A 14,381-nucleotide genomic window follows, 5' to 3' on the forward strand; every position below is an offset into this window, starting at 1 on the left:
CTCCTAGTTCAATAACACCTTTCCCCACACTGTTGTTGACAGTCTGGCTACCTAAAACTTACCTTCATATCTTAATTTGAAAAACTGTCTGGTGTCTGATCCCATCAATTACCTGAGAAGTATAGATCTTACCTCAGTAAGCAGGAAGTGCAGAGCAAGAGATTTCTCATACTAAGAGAAATGATAGAAACAGCTGGCTGCCTGGACAGTCACCCAAGTTTCCTTATAGTGTTGGGGTATCCATCTTTGGCCTACAGGACTAGAATATTGGACAGATTTATTTTCTGAAGCAGGAAGTTTTGAAGGAGTGTCCGACCCTGTCTTTCAAAGGCTGGCAGTCACTCTTTGTGTATCCTGCTTGTCCAGGTCAGACAGCATACAGTCAGCAGTCAAGGCAATGACAGTTTCTTGCACAAATGGCTTGCTTTTTTCACGAAGGAAGCAAACTTCATATGGAGTTTCTTCAATACACATTATTTCTTTTTTTTTTTTTGAAGCAGATTGATGCTGCCAGGAGTAGAAGTGTCTTATATCAAGAAAAGCCTATATTATTAAAACATTTTAAATGCCAATTTCTATAGGTCTTTGAAGTGTTTGAATGTCATTTATATGAATTTGAAAACATAACTAACCTATGAGTTTGATAGTTATGGGTGACTATTAATCTGTATTTATTATCTTAAATAGCTTTCAAGGACTAAAACTTCACATTGCATAATTAAGCGAGCTGGATAGGTAACACTGTAATCAAACATAGCAACATATGTACCGTGTAAGATAAATAAATTTATATTTGTCTCAACACAAAAAATATCTTACACAAGAGTTAAACATATATACAATAAAACAAAAATAACCTTATATTTGTATCAATATAAAATGTCATAAAACAAGAGTAGCAATTTATATAGCATAGCAAAAATAACCTTAAATTTGTATCACATTAAAAATAGGAGAGACTATTACAATGGAGGAATTTGGATCTCTGTATGATAATATGCTGGACAGTTTGAAACTGGAATGATTAAATGAGAAGATAGCTATTTTAGATGGGATTTATGTAATGTCAGTTGTAAACATCTGCTTTAGTAATTTAGACATCACTAAAAATATTGGTTAATCTGAGAGCTAAGAAGTTTTAGAAAGACTTAATAAAACAGGTCACAGAGATAGTCATATCCAGACTAGGAATTTAAGGGAGAAACAAGTGCAGTATTGCATTATAAGAAAAGAGAGGAAGAGCATAAGGTTTTCAAACAACCAACTTTAATTTTTCCAGTCATCTTGCAGGAACAATTGCCAAATGATAATTTCCCCAAGGCTATGCAAGAGTTAAATGGACTCTTGTGAAAATGTTAGATTTAAGGAGCTTCAAGGAAGCTATAGTCTTACATAGCATGCATTCACCTTTTGTGAAACAGGTGTTAAACTCATGGTCAGTTTGTAATAGAATTCTCCCTAAAGACAGTGTAGACTTGATTAAAGCTTTTTTTTAGGGCCTGGTCTACAAGTTCAGTGAAGTACCTGATTCTGAGAAGAGGTTTCGACCATTGAACAACAAAATAGGGTTAGAGGTACGGAAATCTGCCAAGATCAACTTCTTAGGGAGCTCATGACGATGCACAATGGCATTCTCTATGTGATGACCACACACACCCTGCATTTATGCCATGCAGCAGCTTTGAATGCTTGGGACAGAAGTGGAGAAATAGGGAAGAATATCGAGACATCTACTAAAATCACACAGGGCCAAAGGAAGCCTTCACAGATTTCTTCCAAAGGCTGACTTCGTCAGTAAATAGAATAATACAAAATTGAGAAGCTATCCAAATAATAATTGAATATATGGCTTCTGACAATGCTAATTCTCAATTACAATGATAATTAGGCCCTTTTTATTTTTTTATTTTATTTTTTAAAATGAAAAACTTAAAACTTTTTCCATTTTGCTTACCAACCCCAGTTTCCAATTCCTTCACTCCTCCCATTCCCTCCATCTTTCTCCCATGGCATACCCCTCCCCACCCGTCTCCTCCTCAAAGAGGGTAAGGTACATTGCTTTGGGGTGAATCCAAGGCCCTCCCCACTATATCCACACTGAGAAAGGTATTCATCCAAAGAAAATGGGTTTGCAAAAAGCCAGTACATGCAGTAGGGATAAATCCTGGCGCCACTGCCAGTGGCCCTGCAGTCTGCCCCAGCCATCCAACGGTCAACCACTTTCAGAGGGTCTAGCTTGGTTCTGCTGGTTCCGTCCCTGTCCAACTGGAGTTGATGAGCTCCCATCAGCTCAGATAAACTGTTTCAGTGTGTGTCCCCAAAATGGTCTTGACCTCTTTGCTCACATTCTCATTCCCCTTACTCTTCAATTGGGCTTTGGGAGCTCAGCCCAGTGTTTGCTGCGGGTCTCTGCCTCTGTTTCATTCCGGTGCTAGATGAAGGTTCTATGGTGACATTTGAGATATTCATCAATCTGAATACAGGGGAAGGCCAGTTTGGCCATCCTCTCCTCTTTTGCCTAGGGCCTTAGCTATGGTCATCCTTGTGAATTCCTGGGAAATTAGCATCAGGTTTCTTGCTAGACCCCACAGTGCTCCCTCAATTAAAACATCTCTTTCCATGCTCTCATCTCAACTCTCCCATTCCCTAAAGTTCTCCTCCCAACTCCCCTTCCACCCTCCCTTCATCCCCCACCCCCATGCTCCCAATTTTTCATAATCACCACCCCTGCTCCAGGGACACAGTGAGTCTATGTCACCATTAGGCAATTTATAGCACACTGCTCACAGACCCAGTTTAAGTTTAAGACCTCCAGGAAGAGCCAGAGTTTCATGCACCTAGCAAATATCAGGAAGCCAACTCCTAACGAAGCTGGTCAGCTTTTGCTGCTAAGGCTGAGTCAGGAAGCCTTCTCTTAAAGAAGACGTGCATCTCCTTGTTGCCAGGAAACAGAGCCTACCTGAGAAAATGCTGCTGCCAATGGCTGCCCTTAACTCTGCTCTTTCGTTTCTTAACTCTGTTCTTTTGTGTCTCAGATTCCTTCCCAAGCTCTCTCAGGTTTCATGTGGATGTAGTTGGCCCATGTTTGCACCATTATGTAACTGGAGACTGATAGTTCATTTCCCGGCCCCCAGATCTGATATAATCACAAAGAAACTATGAATCATTTCAACACTGTTTGGTCAATGGCTCAAACTTATTTCTAGTTATCTCTTATTTCTTATTCATTTCTATTCATCTATAAATTACAACAATGCTATGGCTGACTCAGTAAAATTCTGGGCATCTGTCTGTTTCAGCAGTTACGTGGTGTCTCCTTGACTCAGCCTACTCTCTCTGTATTCTGGTTTCCCAGCTGGCTTTACTCTGCTAAGCCATTGGCCAAAACAGTTTCTTTATTAACCAGCGGTAATGAAACATAGTCAGAGCATGCAGAGGGGCTTCCCAGAGCAGTGGTTGTCGGTGAACATCTACTGACATTTGTGTGGATGTGTGGGTGGGTCTGTGAAAATGTCCAGGACTGTAGAATGTTAGGGGGGATTATCATGAGGGACTTGACAGATGTGCATGAATGCTTTGTTGGGGAAGTGTGTAAAAGGCCTGGGTAGACTTCTGGAAAGGGTTTTTGGAGTCTCTATTTGTGGATTTCTGCCAAGGACTCCAGCAACTTCTTTCTGAGGGGATCTGTGTGGAAGTCTCTATGGAGAGGCTTCAGGATCTGGTGTCTTTGTTCATAAAGTTCACTAGTGTTAGTGTCTGAAATTCTGGGATCTTTCTCAGTGGGAATCTGTATCAGCTGCTCTGGAGAGAACTCTTCAGAGGTCGATCAGAGAGAATATTGTAGAGGTTTCTGTGAGGTTCTCCAGGCCCAGAGCACATCCACTATAGTTAACAGGGCTGACGGTGGCCGCCCCATTCCTGCTGCTGCCTGCTCGGCTGGCACCACTACCTCTAGCACTTGTAACCTGAGGACTCCTGGGACCCAATCCCAAGACTTTGCAGGACCCAGATGCACCTCCTGGGGTGCCCAGGGGACAGAGAACTGCCAGTCTCCTGGTTCTGACTTTTCGTACTACTGGAGAGGTTGCTATCATTGATATGGAGCTGGCTCAGGAGAGGCCTGTGTTTCCCATGTCCACTAATTAGCAGTTGAGTATCACATGTAGAGTCTTGGGTCATGTGCTAGAACAGGCCCCATGTCCATGTCCTCTCCCTTGGTGGGACCTTCTGGAACCTAGTTTTCTGCCAGGGAATAAGTGACAGTGTTGGAGCTCTTCACTGGCCGCCGTCTGTGGGGAACAGTGCAGGCCTCCCTGGGAACTGGCTGCTCTTGTGTGCAGTTACCTCCACGTGTGTCCTAAGAGAACAGAGCCTGGGCAAGGCAACCTGGAAAGTAGCTGAGTGATGCCCAGGAAGGGACCCACTTTGGCCGGTCCAGAGAGCCAAGGAGCCCGGCATTTTAGACAAGTCCCTTCTGCTGTGTGAACCAGCACTATGAGGGGGCCTGTTCTGCGGGGCTTCTGAAAAGGCCAGGGCTGGGGTCCTAGAATGACTTGCTCTGTGAGCACAATGCATCCCTCAACCCTCGCCAGTGTCCTCCTTCCCTTCAGAGTAATGCTGGCACAACGTGTGCGTGCAAAACCACCAGGCTGTAGGGACATCCAGAATTCCTAACTTCTGGCCTTTCTGCCTGCCTTGGCTCTAACCTTTGTATTTCTACCTTCCCCTTATGCTCCTCGTACCCACAGTCAGATGGGTACTGTATATACAATGTACCAGAAGAAATCACAAATGACCAGGGGTCTCTGCAACTGCCACGGCATGAAAAGTTGTCAGTGCCATGCTGGCCACCATTCTGAGACTGAAGGCAGACATAGGACAGGGTGACTCTACTTTGTATCCAGGCCAAGCTGGAAGAGCCTGAACAGCTCAGCTGGTTGCCCTTCTCCAATTAGTTGAGTAGGGAGTACCTAGAGTCCCTAGGTCCTTTATTCTTTGACGTGATATCCAGAGGTCATGATTCTCTTGCTGTGAACTCAAGGATGCCACACTACTGTCGTGATGACTGTGCCTACTTTGTGACTTGGGTAGACACTGGGATGGCTCTCTGGTGTCTCTGTACACAGCTACACAAAGATCAGGTTAGAGCAAATCAGGAGAAAGAAAAGGTTGGAATGATGTTTAGACTGGCATCTTACGTGGTTGACTTAGCATTCTCTCCAGTCCTAGAAATTTCTTGTTTGTTTTGGTCCTGTAGGGTTGACTTAGCCCAAACACTGCCCCCCCCCCCGAAAAAATTCTAAGGACTTTTGTTTCCTTCGTTACAGTGTAATTGGCACTAACTTCAGTGACGGAACTAGGAGATGGTGAGACCTCAAACGCCACTATCACCTCTTTGTCGAGCCATATCCTCTCCGGAAACAGTACTCCAAGGTGGACCAGATGCAGACCTTTCCCTGTGGCCTAGCACTGCAGACAGAACCTCAAGATAAAGCATGCACAGAGGAAGTAATGCCTAAAGGTTTCCCTGCTTTCAGATGGGGAAGCATTTGCTTTTCCAGATAATACCCTTCTGCAGAGGCTGTACCTAAGACAATGGACAGGGATGCTTGGGACACATGGTGCCTGTACTCTGTGCTGATTATCGTTGGCTCAGGACACAGGATCTGCACATTGGATGACCATAGGGCATCCATTTGTCTGTCACAGGTTGACCGTGTACCTTAGGATTGGAGTGGTGAACACAGCTAGTATTTGTTTTGTGTTTCTTGCTGCCGTGGGAATCCTATGGTGGCAGACATGCCAACTTGCTGGATCTTGGGCTGGTTCATTGTATAGTGGTTTCTTTACAGGAGCACATCTATGGTTAATCCCCAATTTCTCTCCTGGAGTCTATCCCACAGAGCCCATGGGGTCCTGTTCTTAGCAACCTGTTGGCTCAGTAAGAGTCTGCTCAGGACTGACCCTTGGTTTTGTGTCTTGAATGATAACCCCTTGAGCTTTTGTGTGGAGTTCTCTTGCACTTTAAAGTTGGGGGTTAAAGTTAAAATGAACATCTCTTCATTCTGTGCCCAACGTTCTTTTGATAGTCAGGTGATCTCTCAGTTTGTCCAGTACTTGTCCCTGTACTTCAGCCTGGGACTTCCAGGACCCTCTATTTTACTGTTTGGATTAAGCACACGGTTATGCCATGCTTCCTGGGGTTTTGTAATCTTGGGGACATTTCCTTCTCTAGACAGGAAAGGATTCTTGTCCTGGAAGCCTACTTGGTTGTCACAGGCACGGACTGAGAGGCTCTGGAGGTGAGGATATCTGCCGCAGGCAGAACCTCGGGGCAGAGTCTTGAGAGGACTTTCCAGTGGCACAGTTCTCCAGAACAACGCCAGCGGCTGAGCAGTGAGATGTCTGTGCTCAGGCCTGAGTCTTCTGAATCCTGGGAAAAAGTTTCCAGCAATCCATTGTTTGAGACTTACCCTCATCTCTGCAGATTCCATGGGGAGTGCTCACTCACAGGACTCTTCCTCTTCTGTGCCCTCCAGCTCCCTGCTGTCCCTGCCGCTTGATGCCTGGGATGTCACACTGATCTCCTGAACTGACACTTCTCGGTTCATTTCTCCTAGAACCACATCCTCACTCTTCTGTGACTCAGACACAGCTCGACTAGGCTATATTTGGCTCTGGATTGTCTGTCCAAAATACAAGAACCATATTACTCTGCCAGGTTCTGCCCATGATGCTCTGTTAGGTGGACACAAAAGTCACACTGTACTCATGGTTAGTTCTGTTTCGTTACCTTACATTAGGAAAAGCATTTGTCTTGGACAATACACAGGTGTGCCTGAGGCACGTGGTGCCAGTACCCTATGCTGAGAGTGACTGTCTAGGGACACAGTTTCTCTGCACATAGATTGGCCATAGCACATCCATTTGTCTGGGAAAGGTTGACTGCAACCTTAGGATTGGGCTGGGAACAACTGCTAGTGTTTGTTTGTTTTATGTTTTTCTCTGTCAACAGAGGTCAGGAGTCATGTCCGTCAGTGCCCTGTGGGGGGTGAATATTCTGCTCACACTGATACTTGTGTTTGTGTCGTGGCTGATAAACCATTGACTTTCTGCAGAGAGTTCTCCTGCACCAATTTTTGGGGTCAATATGACAGTCAAAAGCCTTTTATCCTTTCCCCAAAATTCTTTTCATCATTTGTCTTGTAGGCTTCTACAGGCCTCATCTCTATAAGTTGTATGTCCTGTCTGTGACTTTTAAATTCAGTTTAGTCATTATTTGAACGAAACATACGGCTCTGCTATGCATTTTGGTTATTGGAAATGTTAGGGACATTCCCTTCTCTTGATAGGAAGTGAGAGCTATCCTGGAAGGATGACTAGATTGTAGTGGGCACAGTCTTGAGGCTGGACTGGGAAGTCCTGACAGCCAGGATATCTGCAGCAGGCAGAACCTCGGGGACACAGTGTTGGAGAATATTTGTCCCACAGTCCTACGGGACACCAGCAGTGGCCGAGCAGTCTGAGGTGGCTCAGACTCCGGTCTTCTGTATCCTGAGAAATAGTTCACGAAGGGGATGGACTTTCACTGGTCTCCAGCAATTCTTTATTGATGTCAGAGTCAGTTAGCCATCTCCCCTTCCAAGGGGAGTGCCCACTCTCAGGACTCTTCCTTCTTTGCCTATTCCAGCACCCTGGTGTGCCTGCTACTTGGTGATTGGGATGCCACACTGATCTTCCAAACTGACACCTTCGGTACATTTCTCTCAAATCACACCACTTGTATCCACCACACCCTCACTCTCCTGTGACTCAGAGCCCTTCTTGACTAGGCCTGAATTTGGATCTGGATTGTCTGTCCAAGATCCAAGAACCATATCCCTGTGCCAGGCTCTGCCCATGAGGCTCTGTTGGTTGGACACCAAAGTCATACTGTCCTCCTGGACAGTTGTGGGAGTCTCAAGGACCCAGAGTTGTCACTGTGTGGAGCCTCTCTCAGGAACTGTAGCGGAGGGCAGAAGGACAGTTCCATGTGGACAGAGATTCCACAGTGGGAGTTCTTTTTGTCACGTTCTCTGCTGGGCCTTTCTGGAAAGGTTTTCCTGGGATTGGACATTTGGAGAATCTTTAGAGTCCTAGAAGGGCAAAGAGGCCCTGCAGGACCGTGGAAATGGCAAAGCCTTGTTCAGGTTGAAAGCAAGTATGGTGTGAGGCCTCTGAGGGGAAGGCTCCTTCTGTGGTACTCCAGGCATCTTGTAAGAAGTGTTTCCCACAACTTCTGAGTGCTGGCATCTAGGAAAAAAGGCCCATTAGAAGTTTTCTTGCAGCTTGTTGAGTGATTCAGAGAAGGTTGTCTCTTTTTCTTATTACTCTTGAGTTTTCCAGGGATGAGAACGCATGTCCTGTTGACTGAGCTTTCTGTCTATTATTGTTTTGGTGGTTAGTACCATTTCTGTCATTCCTACCTAGAAGAAAGAGACACCCAAGATACTGTTCTATTTTTTTACTTGTTGTTTTATTATTAAGAGTTTGTACCTGCTGGCAAGTCCTTGAGCAGCCAGTTCATTCAGTAGGAACAAGAAATGAAGTAAAAATGCCTGCAGCAGCACAACTGGCGTCATTCTAGAGTCCAGGAAGTCTGAAGGCAGTTCCTGGGCTCCCCCTCTGACCTGGCTGCACATTTGTGCTTGGCTTTCATGACCCAACCTGAGAGTGGGTGGAGACAGCTGTCAGAGCACTGGGAGGATCCAACTGTGGCTGACCGTCTCAAGTCAGCTGGTGTAGTCAGAAAAGGTAAAATAAAAAATATGCAGTAAAATAGGTCGATAAAAGAATCCTCTAAATAGATTCCGGTGTGCTTTACAATGTGCATAGACTCTAGAAAGAATGAAATGGGCAATGGCGGTCATAGAAAGAAATACATAAATTAAAAATAATAAAGTCTTTTTTAAGAGCTTAAAAATAAGCAGCCACGTGAAGATGGGAAACGCACATGGAGTCTGGTTTTTGTATTGTATTTTGTTGAGTTTGAATTTTTTTTTTGATTGCTGAAAAGCAAAGGTCAGCTGCTAAGAGATCTGGAATAAAAAGAGGGATTGTGGAAATAAACCAGTCTAGATATTTTAAGAATGTCTAACTTAAAAAAAATAAAAATAAATGTATTTGTTGAATGGAAATCACAAATGCATTGGAGAAGAGACTTTTCTCCTTTTTCCACAGGAAACAAGAGGCTATGGGTTTCTTCCAGGTTGATTTGGATCTAGTTTGATCAGGGAAGGCCTCCTGAAACTTGACAGGTAATACCTATCAACAAATGTTATAACTTAGGGCTTGGTCACCATCTCAAACTTTCTCTCTGGGACCCTAAAAATACTTTGTCCACATTCAGCAGGAAGTAGTCTAGAGAACACAACGTCCACATTCCCACAAGGAAAGGGGATGTGGGTGGTCTTTGGTTATCTTTTGGGTCATGAATGTTTGTTATTGGTCTGTTTATATAGGAATATACAATAAAAAGACAACTATTATTCTCAGAAATTTTGTATTAGCATGTACTTTGGTATATGGGTACATATCCAAAGTCAATTTTGTTACACTGTATATATGTTTTTACTCTTGTTGAAAGGAATTTCATGTTGATACAAATTTAAGGTACTTTGTGTTGCAACACACTGTGTGTATGTTTCTATTCTTGATTAAAGGATTTTTGTATGTTGATAAGATTTTAAGTTTATTGTTGTTACAACATATTGTATATATGTTCTTCCTTGAGGTACTATACCTATGCAGTTCATTTTAAAAATGTAAGGTAAAATACCCGTTTTTTAAAAGTATTATTATGAAGTATTTAGGACAATCAAGAAACACAGGTCAGTAGTTAATCATCTATAATATTCAAATTTATAGATATGCTAGGTGTGTTTTTCATGTCGTATGAGATGTATTTTAAATAGATAGATGGTCTTTGAGCCATTCAAAGACCTACAGAATATGGCATTTTAAATGTTTTGTCAATTTAGGGTTGTTTGTGATAATGAGATACATTTGCTCCTGGCAGCACTAATTTACTTCAGAGATTATGGGCATTGAAGAATCTCCTAATGGAGTTTGCTGTCATTGTAATGAGATTAGCCAGTTGGACAAGAAGATATTCTGGCTTGGACTTCTTGAACGTATATTGCATATACTGGGCATGCAGGACCCACAGGAAAGGGATTAGTGAACTTTACCAGATTGAAAAAGGCGGGATAGTCCTTCAGGGTTCCTGCTTCACAGAAGAAACTGTCAGACATTCTGCAGGACACAGAAGAAAGTGACTGACAACAGCCAATATAGAGGATACAGTCATTTAAATATCTGGTTAATTTAAAAGTCTTTTGGATGGGATGGGCTTGTAGGCTGTTGATGGATACCCCAACATTGGAAATTTGAGTGACTGTCCAGGCAGTCAGATGTCTCTGTCTATTCTAGAGATTTTGGAAGTCATTTGCAATGCACATTTTGTTTTTTTATCTGGGGTCTTTGATGAATTTGAAGACCAGATATAGTTACAGTTCTGTTTTAGTTATGATAGAAAGTGAATTAGGTGTAAAACTGTAGATTCAATAAGATAAAATAGGTAATGGGGCATTTTATTTTAATGTGCCAGACACAAATCAATGAGAATCCATTCCATTGTGAATGTAATATTTACTTGATAATTATTCATATTGTATACAGTCTTACTATATTAAAGTTAAAACTTTTCAATTTTATTTAGAGAAAGAGGAAATGTTGGGGAATATTAGTTTCAGGTGTTACTTTTGTTTATGCTGCAGTGGTTTACCTCTGGGAAGCTGTGTTAATGTGCCTGTCTATAATACCTGATGGTCTTCATAAAGAGATGAACGGCCTATAGCACAGCATGAGCCAGGATAGGTGGGGCTAGCAGGCAGGGAGTATAAATAGAAGGAGAAATCTGGGAGGAGAGAGAACAAGGTGCAGGAGAACAAGGAGAAGAAGACACCAGGGTCCAGTCATCCAGCTACACATAAGCCATGAAGACAGAAGCAAAGATAGGTATACAGAAATAGAGACAGATAAAAGCCAAGAGGCAAAAGGTAGTCAGGTTAATTTAAGAAAAGCTGGCAAGAAACAAGCCAAGCCTTCACATATGTTTATTTGGGAGCTGGGTGGTGGGTCCTCTGAAAGAAATAGCAAAAACACCACATAACAGTTTCCAGCACATGGTCTGTAAGAGAATTGCAGACATGTTAGTGGAGGGAGGATTATCAAGGTTATCATGAAAGCAAAGCAGGTATCCCTAATCCTAGATGAATCTGGAACCTTCTCTGCCCTCCCTAGTCAGGGAGAGAAAAAGGGAGGAGAATGAATAAACTTGGAGAAAGAAGAAAGGATCCCCAAAAGGCTATGTGATAATTTAGATTTAGATGATTTAACCTTCCAGGTGACCATCTGGGTGGATGTCAACTCCAGTTTCCTCTCCTGCATCCAATTTAGTCCTCTGTGGTTGGTGGGATTCACAAGGCAAGGAACCTATGATGATAGAGTCCCTTGGTGTGTTCCTGCACGGATCTTCCCCAAGTACCTGACGTGGGATTCCATTCTGTATGCTGTGAATAAGTTTCATTACCATTGGATAGTAAAGAAGGTTTGTTGGCCTACGGCAGGGAAGAATACGACTACGAAGGAAAACTAAACTGAATGCAGGAAGAAAGAAGGCAGTTCTAGACAAATACCACATAGCTCCAAAGGAGGAGGATGTCAGAATCTTACTTGTAAGCCACAGCCTCGTGGTCATACACAAATTAAAAGAAATGGGTTAATTTAAGATGTAAGTGCTAGCTAGGAATACGACTGAGCCTTTGGTCAAACAGTGTTGTAATTAATATAGTTTTGTGTAATCATTCAGGTCTGGTGTAAAAAGGAGGGGTGGGCTGCATTCCCGCTGGGATCCTGGCTAGCTTACCCCCGAAATAATTACATGGAAACTGTATTCATTTAATCACTGCCTGGCCCATTGCCTCCAGCCCCTTATTGGCTAACTCTCACATCTTGACTCAACCCATTTCTAATAATCTGTGTAGCACCACGAGGTCGTGGCTTATTGGGAAAGATTTAGCATGTCTAACCTGGCAGCTTCATGGTGGGCGGCTCTCTGACTCTCCCTGACTCTGCTTCTTTCTCCCAGCATTCTGTTCTGTCTACACCACCCACCTATGTTCTGACCTATCAGGCCAAACAGTTTCTTTATTAATTAACCAATAAAAACAACACATAGAAAGAAGACCCACCTACATCATTTCCCCTTTTTCTGTTGAAACAAAAAGAAAGGCTTTAACTTTAACATAGTAAAATTATATATAATAAAACAGGTATCAAGCAAGAATTATAGTTACAATATTTATATCTATTTTATCTTTTGTCATAACTAAGGAAAACTGTAACTATAATTAACCATTCTTCAACTCCATCAAAGACTCCAGAAGGATATAATATTACCTAAGCAAACAAGAAATAAGCAACTTCCAAACTCTAGAAATGACAGAGACATCTTGCTGCCTGGACAGTCACCCGAAGTTTTTTTGTACTGTTGGGGCATCCATCTTTGGCCTACAGACCCATAGTATCCAGCAGACATTTCCATGAAGCAGGAAATTTCAAAGATAGTTCAGCCACTTTCTTTTGTGTCCTGCAGAATGTCTCGCAGACTCTTTCATGAATCAGGAACCCCAAAGGATCTTCTCACCTTTAGGCAAGTTCATCAATTCTCTCTCTGTGGGTTCTTTGTGTCCAATTTATGCATCATTTCAGGCAAGAGCAGTTTCTTGCCCAAATGGCTATCAAACTCCATAAGGAGCCTCTTCAATGCCCATCTTCCTCTTGAAGTAGCTGGTGCTGCCAGGAGCAGACGTGTCTCATTGTCATGAAAAGCCCTAAGTTATTAAAACATTTAAAATGCCATATTCTGTAGTCTTTGAAAGATATGAAGAATGCCTATCTAACTGAAATATATCTCTACATATCTAGAAAATCTAACTAACATGACTACAAGCTTGACTATTATCGATGATTATCCATTTACAGCCTATACTTCCTAATTATACATTACATTTTTAAATGAACTACACAATCACAATACCTTCATCAAGAGCAGAAATAAATACATATACATATAACAAAATGACCTTAAAATCCACACCAATGCAAATTATTCATATCTATATCATATCTTCCTTTAAATGTAAAAGAACATTTATAAACCATATTTGGGAATATGGACGTAGTTATTTCTCTCCATACTTCTTCCTGCTGTATATGGGTGCTGTTAATCAGGGTCTCATCCTCTGTGAAAACAAAAGAAGGATCTCTTTTCCAAAGTATCATATCCTTAGATCCAAATTCTGAAGTCATAATACTTTTATAATAATATACATGGTGGTTTAGCCTAGCAGCCCATACAATGAAATGTCTCTCTGTACTTAGCTCCTTCACAGTCAAAAATTTTAAAGAAATCACAATATACAGAATCCAGGCTCTCTGTGAATTTTCCACTTTTATGTGGCTTATTTTTCTTCATTTCTTTTAATCTAGAACTATCTGTACTCAGTCTCTTTAAAGACTTTACCCTTTTTATTTTTAAGGCATTAACTTTATTCTCTATATTCCTTTTCTTCTCTCTCCCAAGCCTAGGGACACTCATCCAACAGTGTGACCCATTTAGAGGTCTTTTATGTCTGAATATGTCCTATTGGGAATCTATATTTTTTTACTATCCAGGAACATTTTTGTTTTGCATTTTAAATCACTAAGCACTTAATAATCTAAGATGTGACATTCCTAGGTCAAAAACAGGTACTTCGGGCACGCCCTGCCCAGTCCAACATGGCGGAGCCACTTGTCACTCTGAATCAGTAGTGCCTCTGAGCTGCAGAGCTGCAGGCTGTTCTGGATGTTGGCTCCACCTCTCTCCAATTTCAAAATGGTGAAGGTACCATTCCTGTTAGCTCTGGGGCTGCCATACTCAGCAGTTTTAACTTTGAAACAGAGCGTGTAGAACAAAACTCTTTTCATCCAAGTTACAGGCAAATCTGACACTCAGAGCACTGCACGGACTGGAAACATCTCTGTGTCTGGCGGGCAGAAATCCGTCAGGCTTTCCTGCCTCCCTAAGCCTGATTCAGCTGTCTGCCCAGATGCAGGCGGGAAGCGCTGAGCCATTGGCATTGTCTGAGAGTACTTTCTTCCTGATCCAGAGTGGGCACACAAACATCTGGGCCCAGAAATGCTCCATAGCCAGAGTTTGCATCAGCTGCACAGCCCAGGAAGTCGCGTTTTAAAATGGCGCGGCTTTTTTTCTGCTGCTGTTGCTGAAACAGGAA

General features: G+C 42.5%; 1 long non-coding RNA gene across 2 annotated transcripts in view; it reads left to right on the top strand.

The window, feature by feature from the left end:
* LOC125417664 (uncharacterized) overlaps nucleotides 1-14,381 on the top strand; it is an 85,176-nt gene that overhangs the window by 16,906 nt on the left and 53,889 nt on the right. The gene's annotated exons all lie outside the window — the stretch shown is intronic.

The sequence above is a fragment of the Myodes glareolus genome, chromosome 14, assembly GCF_982192425.1.
Source record: "Myodes glareolus chromosome 14, mMyoGla1.1, whole genome shotgun sequence".
NCBI lineage: Eukaryota > Metazoa > Chordata > Mammalia > Rodentia > Cricetidae > Myodes > Myodes glareolus.